Here is a 15062-nt window from a genome sequence, read left to right as displayed (position 1 = left end):
ATTTGTCATCTTCTTTACGTAGAACTTGTTATCTCTAGAAGGCGTTCCACCGACAATTCCAGCTAGAAGATCTCAGTTTGGTGGAAAATTCAGAAAAGCTCTCCAAATAATTAGTCGGAAGTCTTTGGAATTATAGCTGGAAATTGTTAAGGGGTGACTGTAAAAATGACCAGAAACTTCTTTTAACAGCGTCCTCAGCATCTCTTCCTTCGGAAATCTCAAGCAGGCTTTCTCGGTATCTCAAGGTTGATAAAGCACCCGTTATACTGATTTTACTAATTACTCCTGGTATTCAACCAAATACGGTGCACTCGGAGGTTGGAACTTCCAAGTTATGGTGGACAAATTCTGGTAATTTATTATCCTTTTCAAGATTGAGGGCTATCAAATTCTTGTTGCTGACCCATTTTCCTTTTGCACCGACAAAATATCGAATCAGCAATAACTCTCTCCCACGAACGGTGGAAACAACAAGAGAGATCAGACGTCACCTGCGACTGGGATAGATCTAAATAGATGGCGTGACACAACATAAAGTGGCAAGTCTGACCGCTTGGTAATTCTCTATCTTTAAGTTGAAGTCTATCGGAGTATCGGACCAAAACAGTCGAGCATAACAAGAGTAAACGGGGTGGAATAGGAATCCATGCGTGCTTCGGGATGATATCTCATCTTTTGAGTTGATAACTTTTCCCTCGATTATATTATATTGGGCATTTGTAACGAGTTTTCTTGGCCAGCTTCTTTCATTGTCCAGAAATATTGGCAAGCTTTAGAATTTGTCACCGCACACGCATTTTAGCTTTGGTGTATAATTGGGTCGCTCTTTTGATTTATTTTCATCTATGGATGAATGAATCACTTTATAGGGCTGTTTCTTTTTCTTTATGCCACATTCTTCCGTCTACCAGGGACAGCCACTTTTGTGTTTCCGTGTTTCTTTGCGAGGGATAGACTTTTCCGCCGATTTAATAGTTGCTTCCGTTACTTTTTCGGTGAGTTTAACCAGGTATTTACATATTAGACTGTTCTTTACTTCTTTTCGGTCAAGTGCGTTAATTTCGCCCAGTCAGATTTTTCTAGCTTCCATTATTGTGGAACCAGTTTTCCCAGCGCACATTCACTTATATTGATTGTAATAGGAAAGTAATCACTGCCAATGCTCGATTATTAGTCCACCAACCCATTTAAGTTTTCCTGGCGATGCCCACAGAGGTCAAAGACATATATGTTGGTGACAGTATTCTTTTATTGATTATTTTTGTACCGCAACCATCGTTTATAATTACTAACTAGTAACGTTAGCACGTCCAGGGTCCACCATCAGTTGGCCTAGTGTAAATAAGGCCCGTTATGTAAATTCCCTTGCCCGTTACTAGTCTTTTCCCGTGGATCCCTTGCTCGCGAACTTTATTGGACCTTTTAGGCGGCCTTTTGGTTAAGCCGTCGAGCAAAGTCAGACGTAGCCCCGGGCGATGGCGACCCTTTTTTCAAGTAGTAGCCCTTCAACCAATCAAAGCGTGCGCTCACACGAACTTACAAACAGACATATACACAAACAAACTTCTCCCCGTTTAGCCCTTTGCACTTTACAGTGTTAAAACAATAAATATCTCACTCACGAACCTGGCAGTTATACGTGCATGAGCCACGGGTAAAATCTGCGATCTCGTCGGAATCAACAAAGCAATTCGACGGCACAGCAGATTCTTATTGGACCCACAATGGCGACAGTGGCCGATGCAGTGGACAAGGCTGTGGCAGTAGGGAACCACATGAATGCAGTGAAAACAGGACAGGCGGTACTAGCTACTCAAATTGCGGCCATTACTCAACAAGTAGCTGCTCTGGCGGCCACTTCGGATACCGCACCAGCTCCACCCAGATCAGTAAATTCCACATTACCAATCGCATCTGCTTCTACCCAACGACGGCGGCTCGATCCATCTTCCATGGAAAAACTCCACTGCGACGCATCTCTATCTCTTCTTCGTTCCTGGTGCAACATATTGAACGATTATGCGGCATTGAACCAGCTGCCATAATATCCGGTAGGAGAGCAGATGGCAGCATTATGGATGGTACTCGACCCATCTACGCAACAAGTGGTGGAAATTGCATTGGGAATTTTGGCTACGTCTATCACCACGCCGGACAAAGTCTTGGACCAAATCAGCAACTATGTGTGAACTAAACGCAATATCGCGTTGGACCGTTTTGCGTTTGAGGAACGTCGCCAGTAACCCAGTGAATCATTCGGCGATTTCTTCATAGGCCTCCGACGACTTGCCAATGCCGCCGATCTGTGTGGCACATGATATGATAGCAGGATGGCTACTCGCATCATGGCAGAAATCCGCGACTCGGAAAAAAAATAATTGTCTCTTACTCCATTCCTGTCATTGCAGCAAGCGGTTAACGTATGCCGTAGCGAAGAATCAGCCCGAGCAAATAAGCGTTCTCTTAGTCACCAAGCGGGCGTCGCAGCAGTCCAAACTCATCATAAAAATGGGTCTACGTCCTCCGGTACTTCATTTTGCCGAGCTTGCGGCTGCTTCAAACACAAGGGGGGGCCAAATTTTCCCCGTATATAGGAAAATGCTGCCATATATGCGGTAAAGTAAACCACTTTGCACCACAATTTCAAGATAAAAAGGCCAAAAAGCTGGCAGAGGAAATCCAAACCGGCCGGACAGCAGTTAAGGAACCAATAGCAAGATGGCATGCATCCATATCGGCAGTGTACAGACGCAACATCGCAACCTACAGACTACGATGATTTATCTGGATCTCCTAGATGACGACGGGTTTATTCAAGAGTAGTTTGGAAAGGTTACTCCGGATTTGGGAGCGGAAGTCAGCGTCGGAGGGCTGGATTTTCTCGCAGCAATTGGTCTATCGGAAGAAAGTCTATCTACTTCCGCGTTTAATCTTGTTGTGGCTGACAAATCAACACCTCTTCTATCTATCGGTCAGCGAGACTTCCGTGTCCATAATGGCAACCAGTTCACCGTTATCACGGTTGTTATATGTCCGGAAATAACAGGGATCCTGCTCAGTCGGCTTGACTGCATGGCACTTGACATCCTGCACAAGGACTATCCATAAACCAATAAGACATCGCAGCCAGCTGGCACCTATAAGAACAATGCAGTCAAAGGAGGTAGACCCATCGGTCTTCTCTTTCCTCAATGGGATCGAGATATCGAGCAATCCGTCGGCCGAGCACATAGCATCCACCAAAACAACGATCGTGCAACCCTTCCATATGGTATTCTACCAATTATCTGGTTTGGAGTGTATGAAGGGACCTGAGATGGTCATTCATCTTAAGGAAGAAGCAATCCCGTACTATGTGATCGGCGCCCGTCCTATCGGATATGCTAATCGAGTTGATGTGAAGGAAAAATTCGACAAACTATGTTCTTTTGGCATCATCGTCCCAGTTACGGAGTCGTCCGAATGGGCAGCCCCACTCGTCGCCATACGTGGCTCAAGTGGGGAGATCTGCATATGCGTCAACCACACCAAACTGAACAAATTTGTTATGCGGCCGACACACCCAACCCGTACTTCTCGTGACGCGGTGGCGGAAATCGACGACTACACCAAATTCTTCAGTAGCTTCGACGCTGCAAATGGATATTACCAAATCCCATTACATCCCGACAGCCAACATCTCACAACCTTCATGACACCATGGGGACGATATCAGTTTCTAAGAGCTTCCATGGGCCTCAGCTGTTCAAGCGATGAGTACAACCAGCGTGCGGACGCAGCATTTGGATGTCTAAAAAATGGAGTTCGAGTGGTAGACGACCTTCTCTGTCACGACCAGGATTTCCGGGATCATGTAGTGGGAGTCTGCACAGTTCTCTAGGCAGCAAAGAAAACAAGTATTACATTTAGCCAGGAAAATTTAATTTCGCACAACCAAAAATCATGTGGGTAGGGTACGAAATTCAGAAGGGTGGAATCCGGATATCATGAAGTAATTCAAATAATTGCCAGCTAGCGGCAAGCTGGAAATCACTAGCTTGAACCAAATCAGCTTGCCGCTAGCTTCAAGATCAAGCGACTAGCTGTTTTTTTGTAAGGGAACGCTCCAAAGACGATTTAGAAGACTGTGGTGAAATAGGCCACACTGAAGATATCTGTGACGACGCAACTCACAGAAGTAAAGGTAGTTCAATGCTATCGAGGAACTAGTATTTTTCAATTCATTTTTATCGATAATTGCTTCCGCGACTATTTAACCATCCTTAACCCCAAGATCGAATTTGTTTCACAAACTTTGTTTATGGAGACGGAAGTTTAATGTGGTTGGTGAGAGAGCCAAACTGAAGACATATAAAATGTCCATCACAAAGTAGTTGTTTTAAATTAATTCCTTTTATAACAGCAGATCCTCATCTAATTGGTCAGCCTTAACCACTTGCGATGTGAAGTTTGTGAGCAACACAATAGCTGAATAGCAGAATAAAAAACGATATGAAAATATGAACAACAACAACCCCAGGAGGATATACAGCAACATATACTTGCATAAGTAGTTTCGTAATTTGAATGATTGCTTCGTAAGATTTTGGTACGATGGCTCAGCTTTTGTCGTTTTCTGTAATAAGTTGAGACTATCTCGGCAGGCATTCAGGGGGGGGGGGAGGGGGGTTGGAATAGAGTTTGAAGGAGGCAGGTCCGTAGCGGAGCCATCAAGACGACGCCACCTTCGAGAGAATCTTCTACCATAAGAGACTGGTAACCATAGTAATGGCTCTCGTAGCCTTATAAAGCTAGGGTTTAGTAACGGTTCACCGTGCCTATGTTCGACAACGATTCCTGTGATGACGCCACATCTGGCCACTCCGCACCCATCCCCTCAAAACCTAGATGTGCCCAACAGAGAGGCTAAGTCCCACTCAGTCCAAGTTTTCCCCTCTTGTAGTGACGATCACGTTGCATCTCCCTCCGTTCCTAATACAGATTGCCCTCCTCTTAGTTTCAGCGTACTTCATTTCATCACAATTCCCATACTATTTATGAAAAGAATTGCCAAACCTCGAGAGAACTTTTTATACATATTATCTAGATAATATGCTGTTTCACGCGTCATTTTCACGGTTTCAGTTTTCATCAATACAATTTTGAGTAGAATTTGGGGAGTTCCGCCAGTTGCAATTTCCACCAGTCCGCTAGTTCATATTATCTAGATAATATTACTAGATATATATTTCCTCCTTCTCCCTCCTTTTTTCCCTCCTTTTGAGAACTTAAGACGCTTGACTGATTTCTGAATTGGAATCAACCTGGCTTTAGCAAAATTCCACATCCCAAATGCTCCGGGAATTTTCTGTAGAATATTTTAAATTTGTAAAAGGAGCTTACATGAATGTTCTAATACTGTACTAACCCTTTTGAACGGTATTGAATTATGCAAATGCAACAAAGTAGTCTGTATGTTTTCGACGTTCCCTTCTTATAGTTGTTGAACTTCCAACTGATTATGTTGATGATTTCTCTACATGCTGTCACTTGTTGCAGAAAAATGGACGTTGTCTTTGCTTCTTCAATATATCCCTGGACTAATATTTCTTCTTAAATCCAGATCATGGTTATAGCAAGAAACAGTGCTGTTGAAGTTAGAATCATCTGAGTGGCAAAAACAGAAATGCAAAAAATGCATTAATTGCATCCCATTAATTTAAAATGATAAACTCACTGTCAACAGTAGTAGCAGCGCCAGTATGTAACTTTAAAGCTAAATTTTATCTTTTACTTACAAAAAAATTATCTCAATGAAGGAAGGCACTAGGTTTTCATTGATTCACATCTAGTTCATCTCCATGTTGGGCGATTCCACCTCTTTGACCACGCTGGGCAATTCCACCTCTTTGACCACGCTGGGCAATTCTACCTCTTTAACCACGAAGGGCCATCTCCCCTCTTTGACCCCGTTGGGCTCCTCGGCCTCCTAATATTATTAAATATTTAATTATGCTACTTTCATTTATTTTAAATAATGAAGTATTTATTTGTAATTACTAAACTGATGTCTGGGCCCTTCATCAATTACAATTTGAGCTAAAATACAAGGTTTTCACGGTCAGGTCCCCAGCCGAGGCTCCACACAACACCACACTGATATATGGAAATTGTAAGTATGAATTAAATGAAATCAATTAATCCTATTCAAAAACTTAGCTGGGGAAACCTCCATGAATTGTGGATAACCACGCAATTAAATCTATATTCATGGCTGTTGTTCTTTGAGTAAAAGCTCGAGTACAGGCAATGAAGCTACGCCTGAATTTCCCAATGAAACGTTACTTGAAACAAAAAATTCGCCGCACTGAGGCTGGCCCTAAACGCAACGATCACGTGGACTGCATGCCAACTAACACCACGAACACGTCGAGCAAGATGAATTTCACGATGGTTCAGTACCATTTTTTTAACTAAGTCAATTCAGAGCATACAAAAAGGTGACGCAGAATGGTGTGCAAATTTCTCCATAAGTTGTATTTGAAACTCTCAGCTTTGGTACAAGCAAGCAGTCAAAAAATCGTTGATTAGATAAAAGAATCAGTTCCCCAGAATTATTTTAAAATATCTCGTAATGTAAAACCAATTTTAGGTAGTCACGAAAACGAAGATATTCAGCTAATATTTGGGAAAATATCAAATTCCCTTTGTCTGTTTGTAAAATGTCAAATTTGTGATTGTCTGTTTTTATGTAGATATCATTATTGTTTAATTGTCTCGTTCTTAATTCCACGAGAGGGTATGTAGGTCTCTAACCACTCTAACTAAAACAGGAGAATGGAATTTAGTTAATTTATATACCAAATGGATATCCAAAATAAGCTTAAATTTAATATTCAATGTAAATAGAAGTTGTTGGATCCGTGTCATTTTCTTTAAAAATCTGGCTTACAACAACCGGTCTTTTTTGTATTTTTGGACTTTCCTTTATCTTTAATATATCAAGTCTCCTTTTGGAAGATTTTGCTGTCCTCATTGATTTGAGTCTCGCCGACAAATTCATTCGTTAATTTAGAATCGTGAAGATTTGTGTAGCTTTTCCAATTGAACGAGTCAACTGGAATAGCCAGACATGGAAATACTAACACGATCGCCTTCACAAACTCTTCCTTCAAAGCTGCAGTGAGGTGTAAATCCTCTTTTCCTGTTATCATACACATATGACTGTATGCGTATGCGTATCTTGACTTTGACCAAATTGGACATATCTTGATAAAAGTCGATTTTCTCTTCTAATTTTTACTAGAAACGGATGATACAAAAAAGGTTGAAATATGTAGCGTCTACGTTCCGCCAAATGCATGAAAAGGCATATCCGTCGTCCATGCCCCTGGCTGTGGTTTCAATGAAACGAATTCTGATACTTGCGCGTTCCAGGCACTTGCAAATCAATCTATTTTAACAGGCCTTGTTCAACTGATTTGTTAAAAATAACCGCTCCCTAAAGCATCTCAACAAAGCCCTATAAGCATAAAAAGGATCATGTTTGAAAAAATTGAAATGGAAACTAAATTGCACATAAATAATTAAAAAATGCAATATCCATGATTTTGAATTGCAGGGTCAATCAAATCTCCTCTGCTCTTCTCTTTCTCACAGTCATCTACATTCTACGGTTTAACTGATTCGTTTACCACCTGCGAACTCAACGAAAATGTTGCACTGTCAAATGAAACCTTAAATTTCTATGAGGTTACTTTTGAGTCTGATTAAGAGATATTTCTTGTCTTCCATTCAGTTAAATCAAAATAAATTTCACAGGAATTAATTTTGTTACTTCCTTTGTCGGCTTTTTTGCATTTCCCTCAATGCGTGGTACATTATATCATGCCATATTAAGCATCAGTTAAATTTTACATTAAAAAACAATCAATTTTTATTTCCAATATTTTTAATAACAGTTCAAGTTCGTGAAGGAGCTGGCCGTCTTTAACTGTAACAAGCCAGACTCCCCAGTCACCTTCACTGCTGACCACACCCTTAACTAGGTCGACAGTGCCCACAACCAAAGACATAGACGCGAACACCAGACAAGGTCAAACCGGACTAAAACAACAACTCAGGGGGGGGGGGGGTCGTCTTATACACAGGGAATCAAGGTGACCTTAGCTTATCGTTTGTTTATATACGTACTTGTGTCCACTTACGACGACACTTACACGTCAGGTTCTAGAGAAGATGACGCAGCCTCAACCAAACGTGACAATATTATAAGATATTTAATCCAGTTTGCCCCCCCCCCGCAGTTGCGAATTTAGGAAAATACTGAGAATTTACATCTTAGGGTCAGATGGAGAAAAATACAGGCTATCATAACGACCATTGTTAATTTAGCTGAATCTTGATTTTTCGAAAATGACAAAAAAACATGGCTTGATGGTATTGTACTATTCACCGCCCACCTATATAAACCCCCTCTCAACCCCTCTTTCTTCCGGAAGTACGTTTAGAACACCTACCTACAAGAGATAGGAATAATAAACATAATATGGTTTAATCAGGATGTGAACTCTAGACGCTTGAGATGGATAATATATCCACTAAGCAGTAGTATACATTCGACTCACTTCTTTCGTAAAAATGTATTTTTTGTATTCCTTCATAGAACTTTTAGACCTTTTACACTTAAAGTCAGTCTTCCACAGGCCATTTATTACACCATCAGAACCCGTGTTTTCGTAGTTTTATTTATAGGTTAAAAACTTGGGCCTGGATGACCAGGCCTAAATTTCGTACATCTCAAAGCTAAGATCAAGAAACTCATTTATTTGCATTTTTGCCGAAAACATCGATTGTCAACAACATCACGACAGTAAAGATTTTTTTCAAATCATTTTTATTCTCCATAAAAAGACTAAATATGGCAATGGCAATGCAGCGTGAAACTCTTATAATGAATTCCCGACCTCACAAGAAATGAGAAAATCCATATTTAACAGCTTGACCCAGTAGGCTGGAAAATCCCGCCTCTAGGAGTGCCTTTATGTCTAATCCCCCTCCAAGGCTTCGCACAATGAAAACAGTTACTCATTTTGGTTGAAAATAATGAAAATGGAGCAGTGTTCAGAATTCGAATCAGACCAGTTCTCTATTACAAAACTTTGTGTAGTCCCAAATTGAAAAACGAAATTATGATTTATGAAGAAGGCGAACGGATCCAACAGTAAAGTTTTTTTTTCAATAGATTGATTTTAAGAGCTTAACATTCGACTAAAAACGAACATACTTCTATTTAACTTTGGAAGTATAATTTGTTTCCTTATCAGCCGAGATTGTTGTCACATATCCAGCAAGTAACACTTTCAACGTGTTTATCTGCATTTGTTATCAAATTCAATGCTCACGTCCGTTGCCTCTAATGCTACAGGGACATGTTGTCAATGCTTATCTGTTCTCTCGATGACAAGAACTGCATGTATTATCAAGATAATCCAAACCATCGATGCAACAAATGCCTCGATCCAATTCACCTCACTGAATGTCTACACTTAAAACTTACTGGGGATGAAATAACATATTCGAATAAATTTCAGGGGAAGATGAAGAAACCATCACTACAGCAAATTTTTTGTGGTAACAGTAATTGTGGTCTTGAATTCAGTTATATATTTAAAATATTGATGTTGACATATATTTCCCAAATAAGAAATTATTGTTATAAGAAATTAAGTTAAGAATACATGTTAAGTGTAACAACTACTCAAATCATTGCCATGTATGGTTCTTTGGTAAATATAATGACGAATAATTATGAACGTATAGATAATTATGTCAAAGGCGGTCTACTAGTGCTTCTGCCACTGCCTGTGTGAGTCTGTCGGCAACCGGCAGCACTTCTGATGTTTCCAACGCCTACCCTTCTGTCAGTACCAGCGCCACTTTCGATGGGATGCATCTGTTTTAAATTTTTAAAAATCGCAAGATTTATATTTCCCTTATTAAAGATTTTTTTAAATGTTATTTTTGCTATTTAAGAATCAGGTAGTTGGTCTTTCCAGTCGTCATTTTTTTACCTATTCAGAACCTGTGTTGGAACCCTACTATATTGAGGGCTCACATCCTAGCATTATACTCGTTCTTGCACTTTAATCTTTTGAAGAATGCATTCACTTTCTCTAATTTAGATGAGCATTTCCGAATGTTTGTCGTGTTTGTCCATTTCGTAGAACTCGACTCGAATTTCATGAGTTTTACAAGGTAAGCAAAAAAGTCAGAATTCTTGTGGCGTTTCAAAAGAAAACTGTTGATTAATTGACAGCAGATTTTGGGACATCGTTTTTGATGGCCTATTGCATAATTTCACTGCAAATTACATCAACGACAATTCCAATGTCAAAATGATCTCGCGTATCCTTTCTTGGCCTATCTTGGAGATAAGCAACACTTCTGAAAATATCTGGCATAGATCTTGGAAGATATAAGTACAAAATTTATAGGAATCCATACAAAGGGATTTTGGACAATGTTCCAAGCATTGCTAGGGACACCAAGGGAATTTTAAAGAATGAAAATATACCCTATTTCGTTGAAGCCTTGAGTTTTGCCGTCAAACCCGCCATTCACGGACACCAGGTTTTCTTCGATTATCAAAAAATGCCGAAACACGGTGAAGTACTTCCATTCAAGTTCTCATGCCACTGCCAAACTTAATATGTGTTGTGGTGGTATGGCGAAGTAGAAATTGGAACGGGACGTTCCCACCAGATGAAATTTGACTTCCGCAATGATCGTAATCCCTGAGGTAATATAAGTTGTAGATGAATCTTTAACTTGATTCATATATTTTATTTATTTTATATTTTAGTCTTACAAAAACTTCTATTAGACTGTTGTTTTTTGTGTATATAGATTTAAAAACAAAAGTTGAAGAGACTCTGATGCTATGCCATACAGGAAAGACCTATGGCGTTTTCACGTGCGCTCTTTTGAGCGCTCGAAAAAAAAATAGATTAAGGTACTTTTTGACAATATACGTTTCAGTGGGCGCTAATGTGTAATCCCAAATTCTCGAGCGTCAATCCGTGCCCTTCCACTGGGACGGAATTCGTTGTCTTGATTCATTTTGGGTTCCTTTCACTGGACAATCTCGATTCATTTTTTGACTTCGTTATCTAGAGCCGGAAACAAGAAGCGAATCCCGATTCGACTTTTTTCTAGGAAGTAGAAGCAGACGATGTTATTTTGTTTACAATCGCTTGGACCTTTAACATACTGTTTCACTGGTCGAGCAATAACATTTTTCATTGCAAGATTTGTAGGCGCTCTAAGTGGGATTTTAAAGAATCCAGCTCCTTGCGTGTTTTGGAGCTCTCGGAAAAGCCCACGCGAAAACGCCATTAATGCTCAGTGAATGGAAGGTGTCGACCGGTATCATATCATACAACTTCTTGAACCGTGTTAGCTTCTTACAGCAGATCTGAGCTCGAGTATATACTCGCCCTTATCAAAACGTTCTACTACTTCTAAACTACTGAGGGATAAACTAGATTACATAACCGCTGCTATGATCACGATGAAATTATTCTGTATAAACTAAGGGGGTCAAACAAAAATTGTAGAGTTTTTTCAGGTTTTTAACATCAATTTTCAGGCGAACCAGACCGTTAAAAAAACTAGTTTTCAGAATGAAAGATTTTGCCCCCCTCTACAGACTTTTCGCCCCGTTTTTTTATCTGAGCCTTATTAGCAGAGATAATAAGGATTGAAAATCTAGACAATTTTACGCCATTTTCTAACGATTTTCACCATCAAACGACTTTATTTCGCCATGCCATCTAGTGGTCGATTTCGAAAATGCACGGGGAAATTCTTCAAAAAAATGTAGGGGAGAGGGGGGTTAGTTGGCAGGGTCACTTTTTGTGAATTTATTTGAATATTCCGTTTTACAAACCAATTGAACCAATTGCTTCAAGCTGATTCATATACAGAATTGGTGTTGTTGCGGCTTCCGGCCAGGAAAAGTTCAATAGCCTGCTGCGAAAAGCCTTGCAGGTCGTACGATCTCCATAGAGCTTCCAGGCGGCTAAATTTAGCGCGCCGGATTGGAGCAGCGGATGAGGTTCGCCCCGCGCTGATGTTAAGAGTGCGGGTAACGGTCGTAGGATCCGAGGAATGTCGCAACCGTGCTTCAACAAAACCGGAAACCAGGGCTGGCCTGTCACAGACGGGGCAAATTAATACAATTCATGCTTTTTAACGTCGATGTTTTTCAAGGCATCTAAAAATTAGGGAAAAGGGGGGAAACGCGTAGCCGTAAATGTTTTCCCAACAAACTGAGAACGCCATGGCCACGACGGCTCTTGGTTGGGGTCCCCAAGCGATAAACCTGGGTAGCTGGCTGTTCCAAGAATATGCAAACAGATCCAACATGAGTCCATCTCCCATATTTCCAAAATTGGAGAAAAATGGTCGCGTCTAATCGCCAATCGCTAGTATCGGCTTCTGCCCTCGATTTGCGATCGGCAATAACGTTGAGTTCACCCGCCAGGTGAACCGCTTCGACCGAAATACTCCTCTCCTCGCACCAAGCCGAAATAGCCTTTGCCGTGGTTATGGGAGCGGCTGACTTCATTCCTCCGTATTAAATTTACATAGCTTAAAACCGTCAAATTATCGAGAAAAATCCAAATCGAGATGTTCGACGCTTTGGCTGAAGGTTTGGATTGCGAAGAACGCGCCTAGGAGCTCTAATTCGTTAATATGTTTGTTTAGATCTTGCAAGGTCCGGGGGCCCCACATTGTAACCCCATTACACACCGCCCCCCATTCTTTCCGCGACGCATCCGAGAAAATCTCAAGATCCGGTTCGCGCGGAAAAAACATTTTTTCGTTCGCCTTTTCGATATTGGCTTTTGGATATGGCAACTGAGGTCCAGCGTGGCGCTTGGCGATAAACAAACTTTGTTTTTCAGGTTAAAGTAAACCCGCTGAGCATTGGAAAAATAGAATCGCTGGAGGCTGCGATAGTGTGAATGCGAAAATGGGATGGCTGGGATCACCCAAGCAAAGTTGCCTTGTATTAAGGCTATCGTCTGTAATGAAACTCTGCCTTCGGATAAAGCCGCCTCGCACATTTTCTTAACTGCTGCCACTTTGTAACACGGGAGAGAAAAGGATGGATCATTCGAGTCGACTATCAGGCCTAAATTTTCGATCGCCTGAGTTGGAAAGATAATTGACTTTTCCCAATTAATTAGGAAGCCCAGTGACTGGAGTAATTCAAGAACGGTATTAACGTTGGGTAACAGTACACCTTTGGACTCGTTCAATATCAGAATGTCGTCCAGGTAGATGACAAGTCGTATGCCCTTTCGAAGCAAAAAGGCCATGACCGTCTTAAGGATTTTAGTAAAAACTCTAGGAGCGGGAGTGAGGCCAATGGCCATGCAGTTGTATTAAAAAACGCGCTCCCCCCCCCCTGCGAAACCGCAAGTATTTTTGGTGCTCCTTTTTCACTGCTACCGTGAAGTAAGCATCTTTAAGGTCGACCTTGGCAAACCAATGGCGTACATACTCAAGATTCTCAATCTTGAAATGTTGGTATCGAATGAATTTATTAAGCTTCAGCCGCTTTGATGCTTGGGCCAGGGTCTTATCCTAGTTGGCGTTGTTCAGCATTTCTTGTAAGAATTTGTCGGTAAGCAGGACGGAGCGCGCTTCCTTACCCGTGTCGAACGCGTCGGGTTCTTTCAACAAATAATCAGCCGACGGTTCGGTGAGTGCAACTGCCACCCTTCGACGCTCTCTAGTTATGGAAAAATAGGCGCGCCCCCATTGCTGGAGAGCGGCCTGCACTGGGCACTTGATCGTTGCATTGTCGGGTAGAGAACTTAGACCAGTGTAAGGGTCCACAAGCGGATGCGCGATATGCATAATTTTAAGTTGAGCTTTCAGCAAATCCTCCTCTTTTGAAATGATCGATCTTATCAAATCCTTTCGGATGTTAAGAGAACAAGGCGAGAAATCCAGCCGTTTAGCTTGGGGGGGGGGGGGGTTGAAGAAAAGTCAGTGTCTACGTAATCAAGAGAAAATTCTCTAGAAATAGCTTTTGAACTTTCGGTGGAAAACCCGTTTGTCATAAAAAGCGAAATCTCATCGGAAATGGACTTGGGAACTGAAAGTGGCTGCGTACCTGAGCTACAGGGCAGGCTTAAGCATTCCAATAGTGCTGTGACGGCTGGGACCTCTATGGGCTCCGGGGCTAGGTCCACAAGCTTTATTTTTGTGGCTGCTGTCGCAATCGATGCGGCCGCTGTCGCATTCGATGCGTCCGTTGCCGGACGAGGTCCAGCTGCCGGCCCTCCTGCACCTTCTCCTGGACTACTCGAACTTCTCGGGAGCCCTACTACCTCTCTGAGTGTCGTCTTGATCCTCTTTCTCTTCGTGAGCCAGTAGGTCGCTGTAAGGCTTGATAGCTATTGGAATCTTTTCTGTACGAGATGGGATCGGTCTGGTTACCGGTGCGGTAGGGGGAGCGAATGATGTAACACTTTTGTCCCACGATTCTGGTTCCATGCGATTAAAACGAACGCCTTTTTCTCATCGCAGAGAAATCCGCCTGAGTCGTAACGATAGCCACTCTCTGTGTCGTAATAAAAACCATCTTTGTCAAACGGATAGCGATAACCCTCATCGTCATAGCAGCAACCGTCATCACTATAGAAATAGAAACCGTTCTCACCGCATCTATACCCTCTCTCGTCGCCACGCCGGCTACTGCTGGGCTGATTGTCACGCATGAAACGGTCGTCGAAATGGGTCACAAATCCAAAGCCTTCCGGCCTCGACGCTTCACGATTGTAGTCGTACCAGAGCATAACGTGGGAAATCGACAGGTGAGCGGTCTCGTATTTGATAATTAAGATACTGGTGATGAGGACGGCTACGCAATTCACGATCGCGCGCTCTCTCGCGCTCGAGCCTGGGTTGATCGAAAAAACCAACACGTGGATCGAAAACCTGGCCATAAAAAACTCACTAGGCGATGGGCGATATCTAGACATTCTGTCGACGCGTATTACTAG

Source organism: Daphnia pulex, chromosome 2 (assembly GCF_021134715.1).
Source record: "Daphnia pulex isolate KAP4 chromosome 2, ASM2113471v1".
In the NCBI taxonomy this organism is placed as follows: Eukaryota; Metazoa; Arthropoda; class Branchiopoda; order Diplostraca; family Daphniidae; genus Daphnia; species Daphnia pulex.
This window is presented reverse-complemented; position numbering follows the sequence as displayed.